This window comes from Phalacrocorax aristotelis, chromosome 21 (genome assembly GCF_949628215.1).
Source record: "Phalacrocorax aristotelis chromosome 21, bGulAri2.1, whole genome shotgun sequence".
Classification (NCBI taxonomy): domain Eukaryota; kingdom Metazoa; phylum Chordata; class Aves; order Suliformes; family Phalacrocoracidae; genus Phalacrocorax; species Phalacrocorax aristotelis.
The window spans coordinates 5,658,140-5,677,906 of NC_134296.1; the positions used below are offsets into that span (position 1 = coordinate 5,658,140).

Genomic DNA, 19,767 nt, shown 5'->3' on the forward strand with positions numbered 1-19,767 from the left:
AGTGCTGTTAGGGAGTGTCAGCCCTGGTTCTGCGTGCCAGCCTAACCTTTGCATTGAGGCTTCCTCTCCATGCTGTGTAAGCGGGAGGAGGGTGCACGCAGCCCTAAGTGAAATGTCAAAATCAAAGGCCAAACTCCTCTTCCAGTGATACCACTGGCAGGGCAATGGATGCTTTTGTTCCAGAGCTACTTGCTGAGAGAGAAGTTTTGGTACCCGTCATACTCTGTGCATGTTGCTGTCTCTGCCTGTCGTGCTGCTGGAGTTTTGCACACTTACAGTAGGATTGTGCATTATACTTTGTTAATAATTTTTACTTTTTTTAAAATTTGGCAGCTTCTGGTTGCTAGGTGCATGAATTTCTGGTGTGGATTGGTGGATCTGTTGTTATGGTGATGCTCCGTGGACAAAATTAAGAGGAGATGCTGGTGGATTCACTGGTGTGCAATCGGCCTGATGGTTGCCATGGTCAGCAGTGGTTTGGCCAGCTGTGCTTTGTGGATGGTGACTTTACTTTGCATGTAGCACGTTGGCTTATACGCAGTGATTTACACTGAGTTTCGTTTCAGGGTGATTGGTGTTCACAGGGAGTCAGTTCTTCTGTGGGACACACAAGAGTAGACTGAGTCGATTGCAGTTCATCCGGGTTCAGTTACGAATGTTGTTAGAGATCTGCAGGGGGACCTGGAGGAATTCCCTCAGTTCTGGGAACAAGCAGTAGTCTGCATTAACAAGGACATCTGCACGTGTCGCCATTTCTCCTGCTCCTCAGTTCACCTGCTTGTAAAATGGAAACAGCAACATTCCCTTCGTCTTGCCCGTTTACATTTTCAGGGTCAGTGGAGTAGCAGATGCCCAACAGAGATGCAACTGTGGGGGGTGCTGTTAAATGGGGGTGGCCTACAGCCATTGCACCCCCTGTTAGCACCATGCACAGTCACGGGCACTCGCTGAGCCTTGTGATGCAGCAGCAGCTGCCACCCTCCCAGTGACAGCAGCGGGGCAGTTAAGCGTGGGGCCCATTTGCCACTTTGCCTTGACTTAGCAGCCAGCCTTTAAACTAAAGCACTCCGATTGTTGCTGAAATGCAGTGCTGGTCTCCGGGCAATGATTTCCACATGCCTGCGTGTGCGCAAGGGAGAACTGTCCACAGGCAGGGGAGGCATTGAACACATTTTCTTTCCATGAGTCGGTGCCTGCATTACTATTGAATGTCAGGGCAGCGGGGAAGGGAACTGCTGCCTGGATGCAGTGACTGTAAAATACTCCCTGCAGACCTACACACAGCCGCTTGCCTTGGAGCAGCACACATGCGTGCCCATGTGAGTTCAGTAGTGGAGAAAACGTGCCTGTGAGCTGCTGGGGATGCGGAGGGATCTCCAGCTCCGACACTGCTCTGTGCGGCAGGGGAATGAGGCCGGAGGAGCTGGAGGAAGAAAACAGGTGAAACCCCCATGGAGCTGACCTGCGTTGCCTCGAGAAGTCAGACACATTCATGTTGCTGCCGTTTCTCTAATGCTCCGGTCTAGGCTGTCAGATTTAATATACTTCCTATATTTACTGGGATTGCCAGGACTCTTATGTGAGAGCACTGGGTTGCAGATTGGAGCTCCAGACCTCTCTCTAGGGAGACAGTCATGCCTCCTGCGTAGAGCGCTGTTCAGAGGCCATTTCTTTCTTAACTGGGTCTTACTGGGCCTGGCGCTTCACTGCTTAGTGCGTTTTGACATCTTCGCTCCACTCGGCTCACTGCTAAGCACATCCAAATGACTCCCGCTTAGGCTTTGACTCCAGCCCCCCCCCCCCCCCAGCCTGGAGACCGTGTGGGTGAGCTCCTGCCTCTCATGGTGCTGCACAGGGCACAAGCAGTGGGGCAGGAGGGCAGGGCTGCCCCCGCACCCCTTCTGGGGAGGGGTATTAAACGGGGGCTAGCAGCTTACAGCAAAAATTATGTGTTCTTACACCTGTCTGCCAAGGATGCTTCGCACCACGATGACGGAGGACAGGCTGCTCCCTTCCACTTCTATGCATTTGGAGACTGCTATCGTCTCTGCCCAGCTTTTTGCCCTTGAGGCTGAACAGCCTGAACTGCTTTGGTCTCTGCCTAAGGCAGGTCTGCCAGCCTTCTGGCTGCACCCCCCAAAGCTGCCCTGGGCACCCCCGCTCCTCTCTCCCGAAGCTGGCGCGTGGGGCTGGATGGAGTGTCCCCACCGGGGCCTCACCATGTGAGGGAGAAACGGGAGGATTTAACGTGTCTGGCCAGGAGCCACGCAGGGAGCATGCCGGGGCAGGGCGCAGTTTTACGAGACAGGCACTGCCTGGGCTCTAGCTCCTCATCGCTCCATGCACTGCTCCCGTGGCCCCATCCTTGGGCAGGTTTGCACAGGAGTCGGCCGTGGGGCTGGGACTGCTCTCCCCACCACCCCTCAGCATCCCGCGGTCCCCCTCTCACATCTCTGCAGTGGTGTTTGCTGACAGGGAAGGTTCTGGAGAGGAGCAGCCCTAGCAAACCCCTTGGGTCTCTGATTAAAATGCTGCTCAGGATGCCGCAGCCTTCCCTGCTACTCCTGAAAATCACTCCAGCCTGCATGCCGCTTGCAGCCTGGGAAACAGAGGTACCATTTTCCCCTGGCCTAGCAAAGGGGCCCAGCTCAGCAGCTCTGGCTGGTGTGTTTCTGGGGGTGGCTTTTCAGGAGGGGCGAACAGGGTGCGTGAGCTCCTGCTTTACAGTGGAAACAGGGTTGCTTCTACCTGGAGGAAGTGCTAGGACTGTGCCAATGGCACGAACAGCTCAGAGCCATCCTCCCGGGTCATATGCATCACAGCCCTGCTCGGTTACAGCGCCCAGCCAGCCGTGCCCCTTTGGATAGAGGCAGACCCGAGCGTGCAAGTCTCTGTCAGGCCTGACTCTCTGCTTGCTGCAGCCCTCCTCCACACCTCCCCCTTCTTTCCTCTCTTCAGCCAAACGCACAGCTGGGCTGAGGTGCTGTTTGCAGGGAGGTGACAGCAGGCGGGCCCGGGGTGAGGAAGCACAGCCTGCATATCTTCAAAAGACGCAATTTATATCAAAAGGGAGAGCAGCTGTGGGCCACAACCTAGCGCTCCCCTGGCTGCACCAGGCAAGGGATACCCTAGGGACTGCAAAACTGAAAGAGGACAAGGATTTGCTGAGCAAAGTCTCCCCCAGCACGAGCTGAGGTGATCACAGCCATGGGCTTACGCAAAGTCTTGTAGTTTCCCAGCCAGACCTATTTTTTTCATGAAATTCTCCTAACTACAATGAGCCCATTTTCACACCTGATTTCCCCTGGAACTCCATGAGGCTATGTGATTTCACTGTGACAATACAGAAGGGAAAATACAACCCCAGGACCCAAAGTAATTTCAGAAACAACTCACAAAAAGCAAGCATGCCTGCCTTTTGCTCAGCCATTAAGTTGGCATGTTTGAAAAACGCCCTGCAGGCACTGCCCTGCAAATGCGCTGCTCAGTATTGCAGAGGCATCCGCTGGTGGGTGCCAAGTTCAACACCAGCGACCTCAGCCCATGTTGCCCTTCACAGAGCACACATTAAGGGACAGTTTGCTTTGGGCTATTATTGGTGGAACAGACCCAGCCCCATTACACAGTGTAGAGTCTCGTTAGTACCACGTCAGTCTGCCAGGGAGATGTACCGTGTTCTTGTCCCACGTGCTGGTGAACATCCACCACACCATAACGCAGCTCCTCACCCATCCAGTCTTTGAACACGCACGTCTAGGACTCCCTGCCGGCTGCAGCAGCTGGGTGCTCTGCCCCTCCACATCCTCCTCCCAAAGCCATCCCTGTCAGGCTTTCAGCAATCCCTTCCCTGGCATGTTGATTATTGTAATTTATGTTTATAAGGAATGTTCTGCATCAGTAAGCAGCTTGTGTGACACAGCCACTGAGCTCGCGTCTCTGGCCACTCACCGCCTATAACATTCTTGCCCCTTGCACGTTGCTTTTTCTCTTAGAGCTGGTTTCTCTGTCCATCTCCAGTTTGGGGGCTTCCTCTCCCTAAGTAGCCATAGCTTTTGCTGGGAATCTGCTTTCTGTTTTAAAATGGACTTACAGTGCCAGCTGGTCTCATAGCTGTGGTATGGAGTGCATCGCAGCAGTTGTTATGCCGAGGGCTGTGCTGTGCACGTAAGTGTTCGAGACATGTCCCTCCCTGGAGACGTCTCCCCTTTAAATAGATGAGACGGGTGAGGATGGAAATCAGAGGCATGCCAGAGCCTGGCTGGACCTCTGGCCTGCGGGAAACATGCCGGTTTCTGCAGCCTGGCATAAAGGGAGCGTGATGGCTAATGTCACACAGAGCTGCCACTGATTTTGCAGCCCACATGACCAGGTACTCATTGACCAGGGGTTAAGGGAGGGCAGTTGTTCACTCGAGCCAAGAGCCAGCCTGCATGTCGTGCCTCTGGGTCTTACCCTTTGCTGCTCCGCCCCGAGCCCTGCAGAGCAAAGGATGTGAATCCCCGCGATGCAGGTGAGAAACAGGCTGCTCAGGGCAGTGAGAGACAAGCTGCTCACCCTGTGTCCCAGGGGACTGGGACTTACCCCTGCTGCAGAGTGATTGTACCCCAACTGGGGCAACCTGCCTCAGGCTTGAACTGCACCTCTGCTTCTGGAGGGACAGTTCCAGTTCAGGGCCCGTTCGTTCAGCTCAGACGGGTCTTAGCTCATGTGCTTGCTAGATGAGTTGACCGAAGAGCTGGTGTCAAATGTTTTACCCCACTCAGAGCAGACAAGCATTATGAAGAGCTTCAGGTCTTGGCTGAGTGTTGCCAAGGGACAGGCTAAAGTGAACAAACAAAATGGAGCCTGGTAAAACATCCCTTTCCTCCACGGGGGCTCAGCTTTTATGATTCTGCAATGCCATCTGTGAAGCACTTCCCTGTTCCTCAAAGCGTCTCCCAGCAAACTTGATGGTTCTAATATAAGAAATGAGAGCCAGCAAGTCCCCCGAGACTCCCACGTTCAAAAAGGAAAGGGGAAAAAGGAGTTCTGCCAGCAGCAGAACTAAGGAAGCCCTAATTTGTGTCTTCTGGACAGTCCTCCTTGTGGAATTTCAGGTGCCTGGAAAGGAGAAGATCCTATATGCGTCCCTGTTATAGGGTTTCCCCACAGAAAGCTTGTGCCCTCTTTCCTCCCCCTCACCAGCTCTGCTGTGTCCTCCAGGTTCCTGGTGTCCACACTCTTGTGTATTTTATTCCTTCCCTGCCCAGGTGTCCTGCTGGCATCCCTCTGCCTTCCCCCGCCACGATAAACCTCCTGCACATCCCCAGATTTAGGCATAATACCCACTAATTACAAAACCTCCACTGATAGACAGGATGGTCTGTGGAGGGAGGGCGAGGATTAATATAGCCGGGGATATAAGAAATTAATTAGTTTCAGACAGATAACGTTGGCACCTCCAGTCGGCCTGATTTATTTCCATGGCTCGTCTATTTTTGGCAAACGGAGAATGTTTGGCTAAATATAAGGCAATAAATAGCTGGAATGGATGGTGAAGCTGCTGGTAAATGCATAACCCCCACCGGCGTGAGACAGGCTGAAATGCCCACGGGTGCCCAAGGGACGCAGGCAGCCCACGGCCCCTGCCGCGTCCCGAGCGTGCCCCGATTTCACGGGCTGCATCTGCCAAGAGCCTCAAGGACGAGTAGGAAGAGCTACCGGAGGGAACTCCCCTGACTTGTGCGCCGAGGCTGGGATCCGTGCGGGTGCGTGCGGGTGTGTGCGCGGCTCCCCAGCCCGCAGAAGCAGCTCGGCCCCCCGCCGCGCAGCCGGAGCACGGCCGGCTCCTGCCCCGCAGCGCTCCCGCCCGGCCCGGCCCCGGGGCCGGCTCCGAGGGCAGCGGGGCCGAGCGGGCTCCTTATCCCGGAGCTGCGGCGGGGAGGAGCCAGCGCCGCACCGAGCGAAGCGCCGGCACCGCGCCGGGTCCCGCACCGCACCGCACCGCGCCGGGTCCCGCACCGGCACCGCACCGGCACCGCTCCGGCCCCGCTCCGGCCCCAGCACCGCCGGCGGCCCCGCTCCCCGCCCGTCCCCGGTGCGGCCCCGCAGCGCCGCCCCTGCTCGTCCCCGGGACCCGGCGTGGCGGCGGCAGGAAGGAGGAAGGAGGGAGCGAGACCTGCTCGACGGCCGGTGAGTGCCGGGGTACGGCCCGCGGCGGGCCGGGGGGACCCCCCGCCTGCCCCCCACCCGCAGCCCCGCTCGGCCGGGGACTGCCGCTGCCTGCGGGACTGCTCGGGCAGAGGGTGCTCGGGGAGGGGAGAGCTGAAGTTGGAGGTACGGTGAGGGAGGGTTCAGCTCTACACCGAACGCAGCAAGAATATATACCTATGTGTTCCCTGGTGGAGGAGATCCCAGCCCATGTTTTGGTCCTAGGCATGGTTTAGCGAGCCCTGCTCAACTCTCCGCTCGCTATCGACTTCAACACGTGCCCTTTCGTAGACACCCCTGGAATGGGTTCCCCTGTGAAGGACCTGGGTGGGGGGGGCCACCCTTTTGTGAAAGTTTCCAGGGGGGCTTGCAGACAGCCAGGGTCTGTCTGGTGGGTTCCCCTGCCCCGGCTGGAGCCCCTGCTGCTGGCTGGCCGGGCAGCATGGCATTCTCCTTGCGCTGCATTTTTCTGTGGCTGTCAGTATCAGCTGCATCTCTCCAACATGCCTGTTGCTCTGACAAGTTCCCAGGGGTGGGGAGAACTCGTCCCCAGAATGCTTGTCCCCCTCCTCACTGGCAAGGAGCTCCCTGAGCAAGACCGCCTCTTGAGAGCTGGTCTCCATGACATGCCAGCACTAGCTCCTGTAAAGTCAGGCTTTAATAAACTGGCTCTTCTCTCCTCAGAAAAAAAACTGGGATGAGCATGCTGGCTGGTGGGCACAATAGTGGCATTAGCTCTGAAAAGAAGAAAGCATCAGGGTCAGGCCTGGGGCTGCTGGCACAGGGGTTTTCGTGCTCTGCATCAACCAAATGAATGGTGCGATGTGTGCGTGCCGGGGGTTGGAGAAGGCGCCTGAAGGGGAAGCGCTTTGAACAAGCGGCAGGCAGAAAGTTAGTGCCTCCGGATGAGATCTGTGAAAGAGCAAGTGCCTTCAGACAGGACCCTCTTCCTGCAGGAAATAGGATTAATTTCCTCCTTAGTGGTAATGGGGCAGTATGCAGATCTGCAACATGTGCGAACACACACAGCTGAAATGTGGTAAATGCAAGCAGAGTCTTGTTTTCCAGCCTCATGAGGCCTTGACAAGAGCATCTGGGTCGCCCCATCTGTGGAGGGGTTATGGAAACCAGTTCCCATGATGCTGAAAAGATTCCCTTGCTGCAAACACCAGGCCGTTAGATAATGGGTCATTTAGTGTCAGTGGGAACACATCAGTGGTGGCACGGTGAGGTCTCTAAGTGTATCTGTAGTCCAGAGCATCCTTTCCTCCCTGGAGAAGATACAAGTACATCGATGGGATGTGACATGTCCAAGAGCCTGATGCAAAGAAGGAACAGAGGCAGGAATGGAAGGAGGGCCCCTGGTCCCCCATTCATGAAGCTTCATCGGTGTGTGCGTATGTGTGAGGCATCCAACTCACAGTTTGCTGATTTTTAGGCTCTTTGTCATGCCAGAAGACTTCTGTGCGAGTTTTGGTGCCCGTTCTCCGGGCGGGACCACTTTTGATGGGAGGTTTTGCAGATTTCACAGGTTTGTTTCCAACAGCCCAGACTTACTAATGCAGGAGAGCATTGGCACCATGTCCAAATGAGGGCAATTAATAAATGAGTAGTGGAACAACCCCCCCAGCAACGGCTGGGAGTTCCTTCTCTCCTACCCTGCCCGGAAAAGAGGGGAAATTTTGTAAATAAAGAACAGGACTCTGGAGGTCTGACCCTGTCCCTGGCCTTGCCATGGATTCTGCCTGACCTTGAACACGTCACCCTATCCCCATGTCTGAGTTCTCCCATCTGTTAACACTTGACCTTGCTTTGTTCTCAGAGGTTTGCTCCCTGAGATCTATAGAGCTTTGGGATGCTGGCAGAGATAGGCGTGGAAGCACTAAAATGCTTGTCTCAATGCTGTGAAGGCCCCTTTCATTAAACAAGCACTCTTTGTGGTCCCTTGAATGGACCCTTCAGACAGGCTTCGCTGGCAAGCGAGTGACAAAGACTGGAGCGATGGTGTCACATATTCGTACGTTACAGGTGACCGAAATGCAGCTGACGTGCCCGGCTGCTTTTTACTGGCTCCCATACTAGCTGCTTTAGATCTTTAGCTGCTGCCTTTCATATGCACTTATTGCCGCTGTTGCTGTCTTGTTTATCACAGTTAGGCTCGGGCTGGGGTACAGCCCTGCTGTGCCAAGAGCGCAGGTGCACGGGGAGACAGGTTTTGCCTTCTGTTGCTGGCACTGTAACTAGACAAGATAGATGAAGGCAGCTTCATTTTGCATACGGGAAAGTGGAGAGAGAAAATGGCTGGCTCAAGGTGCAAGTGGGAGCCGGTGGTGGCATGGGGAGTTGAGTTTTGATCTCCCAAGTCCATGAGGATCCCTCCGTTCCCTCTGTCCTTTGCGCTGCGCCCTGCCGCTTGGTGAGACGGGAACCTGCATACTTACTTCCCATATGTTGTCTATGCATTAAAATATCCACGTTGCAGTTTCCACTGAGACCATCCCATTGGTCTGGCCTTCTGGAGAGAAATGAATGTTTGGTCAATCCTTGTAAACCCTGAGACATTCCTCTGGCTTCCATACAGACCTGAGGTTTGGGCCAGGAGGTCTGAGAATCTCCAGAAAATCTTGGACGCATGTTTGGAGTCATGTCCAAATAATAGTAAGAGTTTCCAGGAGGGTTTATACTCAGTAAGAGCCTCCCAAATTCTTCCATGCTCAGGGAAACTGAGGCAAACTTAAAGCAGCTTCTCCAGGCAACAGGATGGGGGGTCTTGACTTTGGGGTCAGCTACAGAGTTCAGAAAATATCCCAACGCAGCCCCAGGTGAGCTTCGCTCTGGGTAATTCGTGTACTGAAACCCTGAAAGGTCAGCTCTGGTTGATGACATGGTCTTGGTTTGCATCTTTACAGGTAGAAAAACAATAAAAGGTCTCCATTTAAAAAGGCCCTTCAACTGCTTTTGGAGAACTCTGTCCATGCAGAGGTTTGACCTGCTGGGTTTGCTTTTCTCTAAATTAACTTGCTTCTGCTGTTTGTAAAGAGAAAACTGATAGCAGAGAGCAACCTGTTGATTAATATAGATACAAAAGCCCAGATTACAATCTGGTGAACAATTAACTTTGCAGAGCCTGATCTGTAATCAGACAGAGCATCTTTTGCTCTCTCTTTACATTTCTAATCAAGGTTTCTTTTCAGGTAGCATTTTCCCTGCATCCAGTGTCACTCTTCTGCTGCTTGTTTGCTCAGTCACTCACAATCTTAGCTCGTGTCTTTGTCTAGCCAGCCTGGCTAGAAAAGAAGGTAGCAACCCTTCGGAGATGGCTGGCATTCATCTGTGCTTCTGACACCGCTGCAATCTCTCATCTCTCTTGTTCTTTCTTTGCCTCCCTCCTTTCGTGCAGCTTATTCCTGCTGTAACTCCAACCACAACCTGAGACCTGTATTCTTTAGCCTTCTGGGTTTCCTCGTTGTTTTAGGGATGAGCTCCAAGCCACCACAATTAAGGCTAGATTTTTGCAGGCAGTCTAGGCATGCCGCATTCCCACTGGGAAATGTCCGCATATCTTCAGCACAGCATGCCTGCCCACTCGGCCGATCTCTGCTGAAAATCTGACCATTTCTTTTCACACCTGAGCCGCAGCTGGGCTCTTGTTAAAATTCTCACTCGTCTGCTGAATGCACAAGGCACCACCGCTTCAGCTGTAGGCAGGACCTGTGGGAATCCAGCTCAAGAAGTGGAAGGATGCTCCGGCTTTGGAGCACTTGCTTCAGAGTTGGATTCAGATGCCAGCACCAGCTTTTCTGTTTTTGTTTGTGGCTTTTCAGTGCTCTTACATCAGGTACCGTCCCTGCCACACCAGGGTGCTGGGAAGATAAATAGCTTTAAAAGTGTTCACACTGTGGAATGGAGGGATGTTTGACCTGCTGCTTTCAAAGATGGATGCTCATTGCGTTTTGGGAAGCAGGTCTCCCAGAGCAGCTCGGGTGGAGGCACTTCAGAGCATCGCAGGCTGTGCACAGGCAGCCTGGGTCTGACGCTGTCCCGCCGTGAGCCTGGCTTCCCTTTTATCTTCCTTTATGGATTTAAATCAGGGGCATTTTGAAGCAGGGACAATTTCTCATCGCTGCCTTTTGCACAGCAAGCCCTCAGCCTCTGGGGCCAGCAGGCGCTATCGTAACAAAAATAATAAATTGAACAGCAAATTTCTGATACAGAGCTGTCAGTGCCTGGTACCAGTCACCTCTGCCAGCGCTGCAGGAGCACATGGTATCATCGGGGCTGTTACTGCCTGGGATGCACAGAGGGGGAAGGAAACAGGGTGGAGCGGTGTTGGGTTTGCTGCCCTTTCGTTAGTGCATGGGAAGGGAAAGCACACAGCTTCTGTGGGCACCTCGAAGGAAGGGCGCTGCTAATGAAGACACTTCGTTGCCAATTAATGGTGCGTTCAATCCAATTATTTAGTTACTTTTCAGTTTTGTGAATTACACCCAAACAATTCACCCTCGCACCACCTGTGAGCCTGTTCTATCATCTTCATTTATCAGGTGGGAAACTGAGGCAAGGAGCATATTCCTACCTTTAGCAAGCTCCCATCGCGTGTGCACTGCATCTCAAACCTGAGGTCCAACGCTCTCCCCAGCATGTGCTGGTTTGTGCTGGTCTGTAGCTAACAGCCCGCCTCTCGCCGGGGTCTGGGGTGACGCAAATTTTAGTTGTCTTTTGGGCACCCTTTCATTTTTTGCTCATGACCTGCCATGCAGTAATGTTTTTATTACTGAAAACTTCTACATGAACCCTCTCCCCCTCCCTCTCTTTCTTCCCCAACCTCTGAAACGCTCAGCTCTTTCCTTTAAAACAACCCAAGTTTCCTCAGCCGGGGGTTTTGGAGAGGAGGAGGGGGCTGTATTTGACCAGTTTCATGGGGTGCTGCTGTTGCTTTGGTGACTTTTAATTGAATTGCTGAATTAAAAAGGAGAGGCCGTTGAAGCTGACCATAAACACTGAAGCCTCTGAAGAAGTCAAAATGTGCCTTTTTTTGGAAGCAGAAACATTCCAAACATTCCGTTTATTTCTGCTAGTTCTCTATTTTGATTTAAATAGTTTATTTTCACTTGGTCTATTTAATTATTTGGTAAGTGTTAATCTGCTGGTCACTCAGGGGTCATTCATGATCCCAGTTGGATTTAGCTGCCACTTCTCCCTCGCACCCACTTCTCCCCAGCACTGCCCACCCTTGAAGCTGTATCTTTTTTTAGTTGCTAAATCTGACAAGGTTTATGAACAGGAGCCTTAACTCTGTGCTTGTGAACATGCACATGCATATAAATTCATTGGTATTGCATTTTTCCTGTGTTCCAGCATGGAACATCACCTGGAGCTTGGTTTTATGCCTTCTAGCATGACTTGAATTATTTGGTGGAAAGCCTCTTCTTAGACTGGCAGCTTCTGCACCGAGCCTGTGCTGGGGCAAACGCTGCTCGTCGATACCCAAAGATGCAGCCAGGGACCTACAGGGATCTTCAACAGCACGTTGGGTTTTTTGGAGTTTTTTTATTTTGGAATTTAAAAATCGGGTTTGACGAGCACAACAGCAGCTGAAGTGCTCTCTCTTCACCCAGAAAATGCATCCTCCTGTTGCATCTGCCCATGTTGGTATGTTAAATTCCACTTTCTGTCTTGCTTCCCCAGATGCTCAAGTGGCGTAAATCGGCATTGCTCCACTGAAGTCCCAGAGCAGCACAAGACACGGCAATTTTGTCACCAGCCAAGGCTGTGAGTGTCACAAATCCTCTCTAGTTTTGTAGTAGGATCTTTTTTGTAATGTGTGCTTGTGGCATCTCTGCTGTCACCCAGATAACACAGAGAACTAGAAACTACCGCTCACTTCTGCAGTACCAGCATACCTGTGACCTGGTAGAGAGTGTGCTTCAGAAATTCAGGATCCCGTCCTGATACAGTAGATCTGGGCAGCAGTGATCGATAACAGACCAAAGGGCACGGTGCTGCAGTACTGGCTTGCAGGTAGGAGCCAGGGCCAGATCTCCTGGACTCTTCTCCTGGCTGTGCTGTTGACTTGCTGTTTGACCTTGGGTGAGTCCCATCCCGTCTCTGTGCTTCTATATCTCCTGTCTCTGGGGTGGGGGGGGATAATAGCACGATTCACAGAGAGGCTGAGATACAGTTGGTATTAGTGAAATGCTTGGCTATCTTGAACGAATAGTGATCACAGAAGGGTGAGGAACCGTTCCTCTGTTACTGTAGGCATAATAACCTTTCTGGCATCTGTTCTCTGTGCCTCAAATTGAAGCAGTGATTTAAGTGCAAGGGAGAAGCAGTAAGGAAAATCTGCATTCAGCCTAAAGCGTGTATTGCTCCTTCTGCTTCAGCTATTCCTGAGGGTTGGTCAGCTTGTAATTATTAACTAATTACTGCACAGTAATCACTGTGCCACAGCATACAGGAAGTATAGGCAGTCAGGAACAAACTGTATCTCACAAATCCCAGCCTGTTCTTATCTGTCCTTTGTATTTTGCCCATCGTGGTTGTATCTGACTTACAGCCCTGCCCATCAAGCTCTCAGAAGACACATAACGAGTCAGCCTGTGGCTGGATACCTCTGTGCGCTGTTTGCTTTTCATGTTTGCAATTAGGGGACTGAAGGCCAGTGTTAGTCCAGAACAGGGAACAGCTACATCCCAGGCTGTGGCTGCGAGGAGGACCTCTTTTGCAGGTCTGCCAATGTTCCCCGTTCTGCTTGAAGAAGACCACATCTAGGGGCGAGCCTTCGCAGCCCTCGCCATCTGCCTCTACAATCAAGGCATTGATATTGCGTATTTCCTGAGCATGGCACTGGCCAGGGGAGCTGAATTAGCAACACGGATACTGAAAGCCTCCGTTTATCCCAGGAGCAGGTTCGGCGCAGACGGGGAGCTGCTCTGCCAGCAGTGCCGCACCGGGGTGCCGCGGACTGCGGGGGCCTCCTGCGCAGGGTGCCATGGAGTCGGTCCCTGTGGCCCGCTCGGGATGGATGTGCTGAGCAGAGTCTGTCATTGGGGGTCCCTGGGTCCTGGGGGACAGCGCAGAGCCCGCGTCACCCCTCACAGCCCCATCACAGCCTCGGACGGAGCAGGGGAAGAACCTGTGCAGCGCCTTAGTCCATCAGCTGGCATATTTTCTTTTTCAAGGAAGAGTTAGAGCCTGAAGTGCCGCCCAGTGCAGAGGAAACCTCTGCAGGGCCAAGTCTCACTGTAGGCTTGTGTGGTCGAGGCAAGAAACCTCTAAGGGATGCCTCAGACTGCCCTGGTCAGAGGAGCCAAGGGGTTTGTTTTTCTGCCGGTTTGGTTTCTGGTTTAAGGCAGAAAATTTCTCTGACGTGGGTCTGAGGTGGGAGAGGATGGGCTGTTGGGGCCATCACAAGTCATCGTCAGCATCAAGAGCTGCTGCTGTGCCTGTGGCCAAAGGGAGATGGGGACACGGGGACCTGAAGCTGCAGGAGTGGTAGATCGAGCTGTTTTGGCTCCTTGGAAGGGTCCCAGAAAGGCTGCGGATGGTCCGGCGGCACCTGGGCAGCCTTCCTAGTACCTGGGCTTTAGGCAGAAATTCGCAAACAGCATTTGCAATGTAAATTGGTGTGTGTGGGACAGAGAAGCAACATTACCTGCCTGGGAGTCTGAGGAGGAGGCAGAAATAGTGGTTTTAATGCTCTTTCTGGTCATACCCAGGGGTTGTTTTGTGTCTCGGGCACACAATTAAAAAAGCAAAGCGTGCTTCTGTGCCTCCAAACTGTTCTCTCCATTAAAGGAACCATCACAACACCCCAGCACACACCTCCCAGTACCACCTTCACATCCCTCCCTTCCACCATGATCCTCCTGCTTTAGCAATACCTCTCAGAGCCCCTGGGAAGAGCGATAGCAGTGAGCTTTCCCATCACTCTTGTTGCTGTCGCATTCCTCTCAGACCCCGGCTGCAGCTACACGGCGATGGAAGCAGGTATCTCCCCCGTGCAGGAGGTGCAGAGGAAAGGTCCGATTGAGTCATTTTAATTCCAGGAAAACATGACACGGTATCTGAGGGAGAAGGCATGTTTTTATAAATTACCATTAGTAGCATGTGGTCTATTTAAGTACTTAATCCCTTTCAATCCCTTCTTATTAACGATTAATTGTGCAACTAATCGCACTATGATAGCAGTGTTGCAAGTGCACTTAGTTGCAGTGTGTACAAGCAACCCCACCAGTATTAAACCAGATAAGAAATTGGTGTGGTGGTGAGAGGGGAGCACCTCGGCTCGGCTGATGCTGTGCTCTGTGAACGTAGGCCTAATCTCTCGTCTCTTTGAGTCTCCGGGTTATAATCCTTTCTTATCTCAAGCGTTCCCTATGAAGCATAGAGCTTATCAGCTTGCGAGGCAGGAGAGGAGTAGAATTGAATACAACCAAGTGAGCTTTGAACAGCCCTGCTTGATGTCATCCCTTTTCATCTCCCTTTCTGAGCTTTGAGCCTCCTTGACTCTCGTGGCCTGTTGCTGAAAAACACATGGAAATATGCCTGTGTTTTGATTTGGAGGGTGGGGGGGGCTATATTTGAAACGATTTCCAGATGTGCTTCTGACGTCTCACAGAAGGGCAGTGGCCTGCAGGCCACGGGTCAGCGCGTGTTGTAGCCCAGCACCTATCTCTTCCTAACAGTGTCCAAGGACCGGTGAGTCCCACCATGTGTTTTCCTGCAAGAGATCGCTCTCCCTTGCTCTCTTTCACTCTGTTTATCTCATGCTGGGCTCTGTTATCTCCCCCAGTTTCCAAGGCTTGCGCAGAAACGCATCTAGCTTGTCAAGGACGCCAGAGCTGCGGGCAGCTGTGGGGGGGACACAGCCAGTATGCCGCGAGAGTCGCCGTAGTTTTTAAAGTGCAGGGAGGAGCCAGGTTGGGAGCAAAGAGAAAAGTGAAAAAATGAACTTAATAAAAAAAAAAAAAAAGAGAGAGAAAAATTCTTTATTTTAAAAACCACCAAATATACTTGCTTTGTCTGCCATTCCCATGACTGGGCTGGCAACTTTCAGGACACCGAGCAGCGAGCTGGGGCTTGGCTTGGCTCAGCAAAACAGATGTTATTTACAGTTTAACAAGGAACAAGGTTTATCTAAACAGTGTGCGCTTGCCGAGTTCCCAGATATGCATGAAATGTTGCCCTCCATAGGGAAGTGAGCAGGGCTTTGCAGGCATTGAGGCATGCTTAATCTGTTTATACATGTTTCATCTGGGATATCTCTATTTGGTATGCAGACGTGTCCATGTTTGGTTTAACATGAAAATGTCATAGTGACGGTGGTGCTCAGCTGTGGCAGGGTAAGGATATTAGGGAGGTGGGTGTCTCCAGGCAGTGCAGGATGGCTCAGGGTGCCCTCCAAGCACGTGCTGCTCTCTCAGGGACAGAGGTTTCCTGGAAGGCAGCATCTCACCGGGTTTGGGATCCTGGAGAGCTTGCACCGTCACAAGGCCTGGGCTCTTGGGCAATCCCACAGCTTCCTTGTACCATCCCCGTATTTAAGGAAAATGGCGCTGCTGGTGCAAAATACCTGGTAAAGAGCTTCCTGAACAGCACAGACGTAGCAGGACGGTCTGATCTGCGAGCACGAAGCACGCCCCTGTCCTGGGCTGCCCAAGGGAGGGAGGTACACCGGGGGACATCAGCGTGAGGAGCAAAGGGGAGGGAGTGTCTCTGCATCTCAGACCAGCCTCCTGCCTTCCTGCTCTCCCAGCGCTTTCTGAGGAAGCTGGTGGAGGAGGCAAGACACTTACTGAGGCTTTTGCCATATGGGCACACATCCAGTCTGGTTGGCAGCCCCCAGATCTCAGGAGCTGCCACCCAGCTGGGGGAGCCCCTCATTTAATGTCGATTGCACTAGTCACATCCCAGGTGGAGCAGGACTGTTTGAGGATCCGCCTCATTTGCTTTCACTAGTCATTCCCTGAGACATTTGCTACTGTGAAAATCTCTTTTGGTGTTTGTTTCTGCATTATTCCTTCCCTGCATGTGGCCCAGACAATGTCTGGTTTTCACTGTGTTGCCCAACCCCTGGCTCTTTGCAAAGTGGAAAAGCTTCATGTGCAGAAATAAGGAGTGTAGTGGTGTTGGCGGCGGTATCAGCGCTGAGATCTGAGAAGGCAGAGAAGGAATGGCAGGGGCACTTGGCCCCCTTCAGATTATGGACAAAAACTTGAACATTGAAATGGGGAGAGGGGAGGGAGCACGGGGGACAGGAGAGCAGGTGAAATCCCCCTGCACAGGACCAGCTTTCGGAGTTTGCAGCAGCAGGGCACAAGTTGTGCATCCCCCCGAGGCAGGCAAAGCGCTGTCGGCTTTCGGGGTGGTGCGTGTGTAGGGGCCAGGGGCAAGGGAGAACCGTCCCTGGAGGCTGTTTATGCTGATGCAAGGGTTTCTCAGAGCCTGGCATCTAGGCAGCGACACAGAGCTCTTGCCAAGTTCGCTGCCTCAAAACGGTGCTGTTATCACACTGGGATCCCTGGCAGCCACCTCTTGATTCAGGAGGCTTTTAAAATCTGCCTTCCTCCAGCATGAACAGCAGCTTAGTGGAGCAGAAGTCCCTGATCACCAGCTGGAGCGAGGACTTGAGCAATCCCTTCTCTCATTGTGAGGATGAGGTGTGGGCTCTGGATCTGGGAAGCAACGCCAAGCCGGAAAGATCACACGGATGCCCACCTGCACATCTCACCCCCCGCTGGGGCTCTAAGCACCCCTGCGGTAATTGTGATAAGGAAGGGTCGGGATAAAAGATATTGCAGCATTACTCTTCCCACTATGGGGGAGATGGGGATGCCAAAAGTAATTACAGTTTGTGCTGTGCTTTGAAATCCTCTGATTCCTCAAGCATCGGCTCGTCATGCTCCCTACCTGTGTGGCTGCATTTCCCTCACATCTGAGGGAGAAATCCATACACACACGTGCGCAAAGCCCTCCAAGGGTGGGTGCACAACTGGTTTAAGATTAAATACCAGATTAGTGCAATCCTTGGCAGGAAAGTAGACTTGCAGTGTTTGCTCGATACCTTCCTACCATGTGACTATTCCAGAGCTTTAAATAAAACGGATTTGAAACACTGCTGCAAAGAGTTTCATGTGCCTAATGCCAAACAGTGGTACCGCTGCTCCAGAGCACGGTCCTGGGGAGAAACCCAGTCCGTAGCTGGTACTGTAAACTCTGCTGGAGTGGGGAGCAGTAGGTCAGGAACACCGTCCTCTTTCATTCATTTCTTTCCCTGTTGCTACAGAAAGATCTGTCCGAGGGCGGCGGGCGACCGGTGTATTAGCAACGTTGGCTGCAAGGAGCTGCTGGATCCGAGCTGGGAGCTTGCTGGGGAAGAAAGGAGCATATTAATCCTCTATGAAGCTGTTTGTACAGTCTCTTCAGCTCCTCCTTCCATTTGCCAGGGTTGGGTAGCATAGAAATGCAGGTATTTATGGATTGTAGAGCATAGCTGGCAGAGGTCTCAGCCCTTTTGTAAGTGCGGTTTATCAGGGTAGGTCAAGGCAAGCTGGGCTCTGTGCATTTCTAGTCTCCTAGAAAATGCGTGGTGAAGAGCCAAGCGCTTAATTGCTTTGAGTGCCTGTGGTGGTGGTGCTGCTTCTGAATGTTGTGCTCTGTTTACATTAAAACTGCGTTCTGTTTTTTTGGGGGAAATTTGGTCCTGTCAAGATCCCTTGATACCAGGGTTCCTCTGGTAAATCTTTTCATGAGGATCTGGCTTTTATTTCTTCTCTTCACCTTTCTGTTGTGTGCTGGTTGCTGTCGCCCTCCTTTTCTTCGCACCAGAGGTAGCTGCATTTCACAAATTCCACGCGACTATCGGGTGTACAGGATGTAATTTCTGTTTCTTTAAATACCCCCCCTAGGAATGCTTTCAGAAAGGGAACCCAGGCAGCAGAGCTGTGTGATCCCTCTGCTCAGCTGTCCCTGCAGAGCCACGGCAGCGTGATGCCAGCTGAGCTGTGATCACACCCCTGGGCAGCAGCTCAAAGCTGACTCCTGCGTCTGCCTTCCACGCTGAAGCTGAAGAAATTAATTACCCCCAGTCCTCATTTTACTCTGATACCATCCTTTCAGCCTTGTTCTCACGTGCCAGAAACAGGGGTCTTAGGTGGAAGGTGAAATCATGGGTCACTGGAGGAAAATTCTGGTATCTTCTGTTAAAGAGAGAAGGAGACAACTTATCCTGGCTCCTCCTGACTGCCGCAGGGAAAGCGAATCCTGGCTTTCCGTGAGCTCTTGTCAGCGTGGTAATCGCAGACGAGCTTGCAGCTCTGGGAGCTCTGCGTGGGTTGGGGAGAGAACGAAAGCTCTAATTAAAGAAAAAAAAAAGGAAAAGGAGAAAAGAAAATAGCGATTAAGAAGCCAGCAGACCGTACGTACCCCATGCCGTGTGAGCATGTGGGTGACAGCGTCGCACAGCTTCATCCAGCGGGACGGAGCCACAGGTGCGCCGGGGACGTCACCAGGGAGAGGCTCAGCAGGACTCGGTCCCCCCTGCGCCAGGGATCTGCTCCCGTAACGTGGATCCTCCTTCCCATCTCGCCATAAAGGAAGGGCAGGTGCTGACAGCCTCAGCCGCAGGTTAAACACTCCTGGGAGAGGAAATAAGAGGCTTTGTGTTACTGAGGGTGACTTTCTTTGGCAGCTGGAAGCTGGCACCCTTTTCGCTGTCTCTCCCAGCCACCTGGGAACGCTGGCTGCCAGCTGCAGGGATGACAGTGCTTGGTTTGTCTTTCTGGAGTGTTTTTCATTCAGCAGGATCCATGAACACTTTCTTGGTTGTGCTTGTATATTCAGGCGCCTCTGTCACTTTTGGGGTGTGACATGACAGCCAGGTAATGGGGTGGTGATGCTGGGAGGGGACAGCACAGGACATCAGGTCTCCGGGGGGCTCGGGAAGGGCAGGCAGGCTTCACACCGAGGTCCCTGCGGTGTAGCAGGAAAGGCCAGTCTGCCTCGGATGCAGCTTGGGTTGTGTTAGTTAATTGTCAGTCAATAGTTGTTTGAGTGTCATAAAAGGCAAGGACCAGACTGGCTTTTGCTGGTAATATTCCTCTCCAGTAACTGCTTGCATTGATATTGCAGTACCTAGTCACTGTGCGAGGAGCTCGGGATGCACCTCGTGCGATGCTCATTGTGAAGGACATGCCCGCTGTGCAGTAAATGGATGAAAGGAGAAAGTGAGTCATGGAAAAGGGGGGAGAATGGCTAAATATCATGAAGCAGCTCAGCAGCACCTTCAGGAGCATAGCGGAGCTGTAAAGTGCTGCTGCCCTGGCAATAATAGCATGGTTCTTAGCTCCCAAGCATCACGTCGCAGCCCGGGTTGTGGTCTAGCACTGCTGTATGAGCGAGGCAGCACTGCCATCACGGCGAGCACTGCCAGTGGGACACGCGCCCTGAACTCCCGAGCGACCGTAAATTAAATCTCGATAACTTAGATAGCTGCCATAGCAGAACTGAGTATCAAAGGGAGCGTCTCTGTCTCAGAGCCAAACGCAGTTGTGTTGGGCTCCAGGGGGAAATGTC

The 19,767-nt window shown here is 52.6% G+C and overlaps 1 protein-coding gene across 3 annotated transcripts in view; it reads left to right on the plus strand.

The window, feature by feature from the left end:
- The first annotated feature begins 5,595 nt into the window (after positions 1 to 5,595).
- The window catches only part of CDK18 (cyclin dependent kinase 18), a 39,920-nt gene continuing 25,748 nt past the window's right edge, over positions 5,596 to 19,767 (plus strand). The window contains exons 1-2 of one of the 3 annotated variants that reach the window (XM_075115203.1): positions 5,596 to 6,171; positions 11,878 to 11,961. The gene's annotated coding sequence lies outside the window, so the exon portion shown is untranslated. Of the gene's footprint in view, positions 6,172 to 11,876; positions 11,962 to 12,042; positions 12,280 to 19,767 lie in introns of those variants that run through there. The other 2 variants (XM_075115205.1, XM_075115204.1) reach the window with 2 other exon arrangements.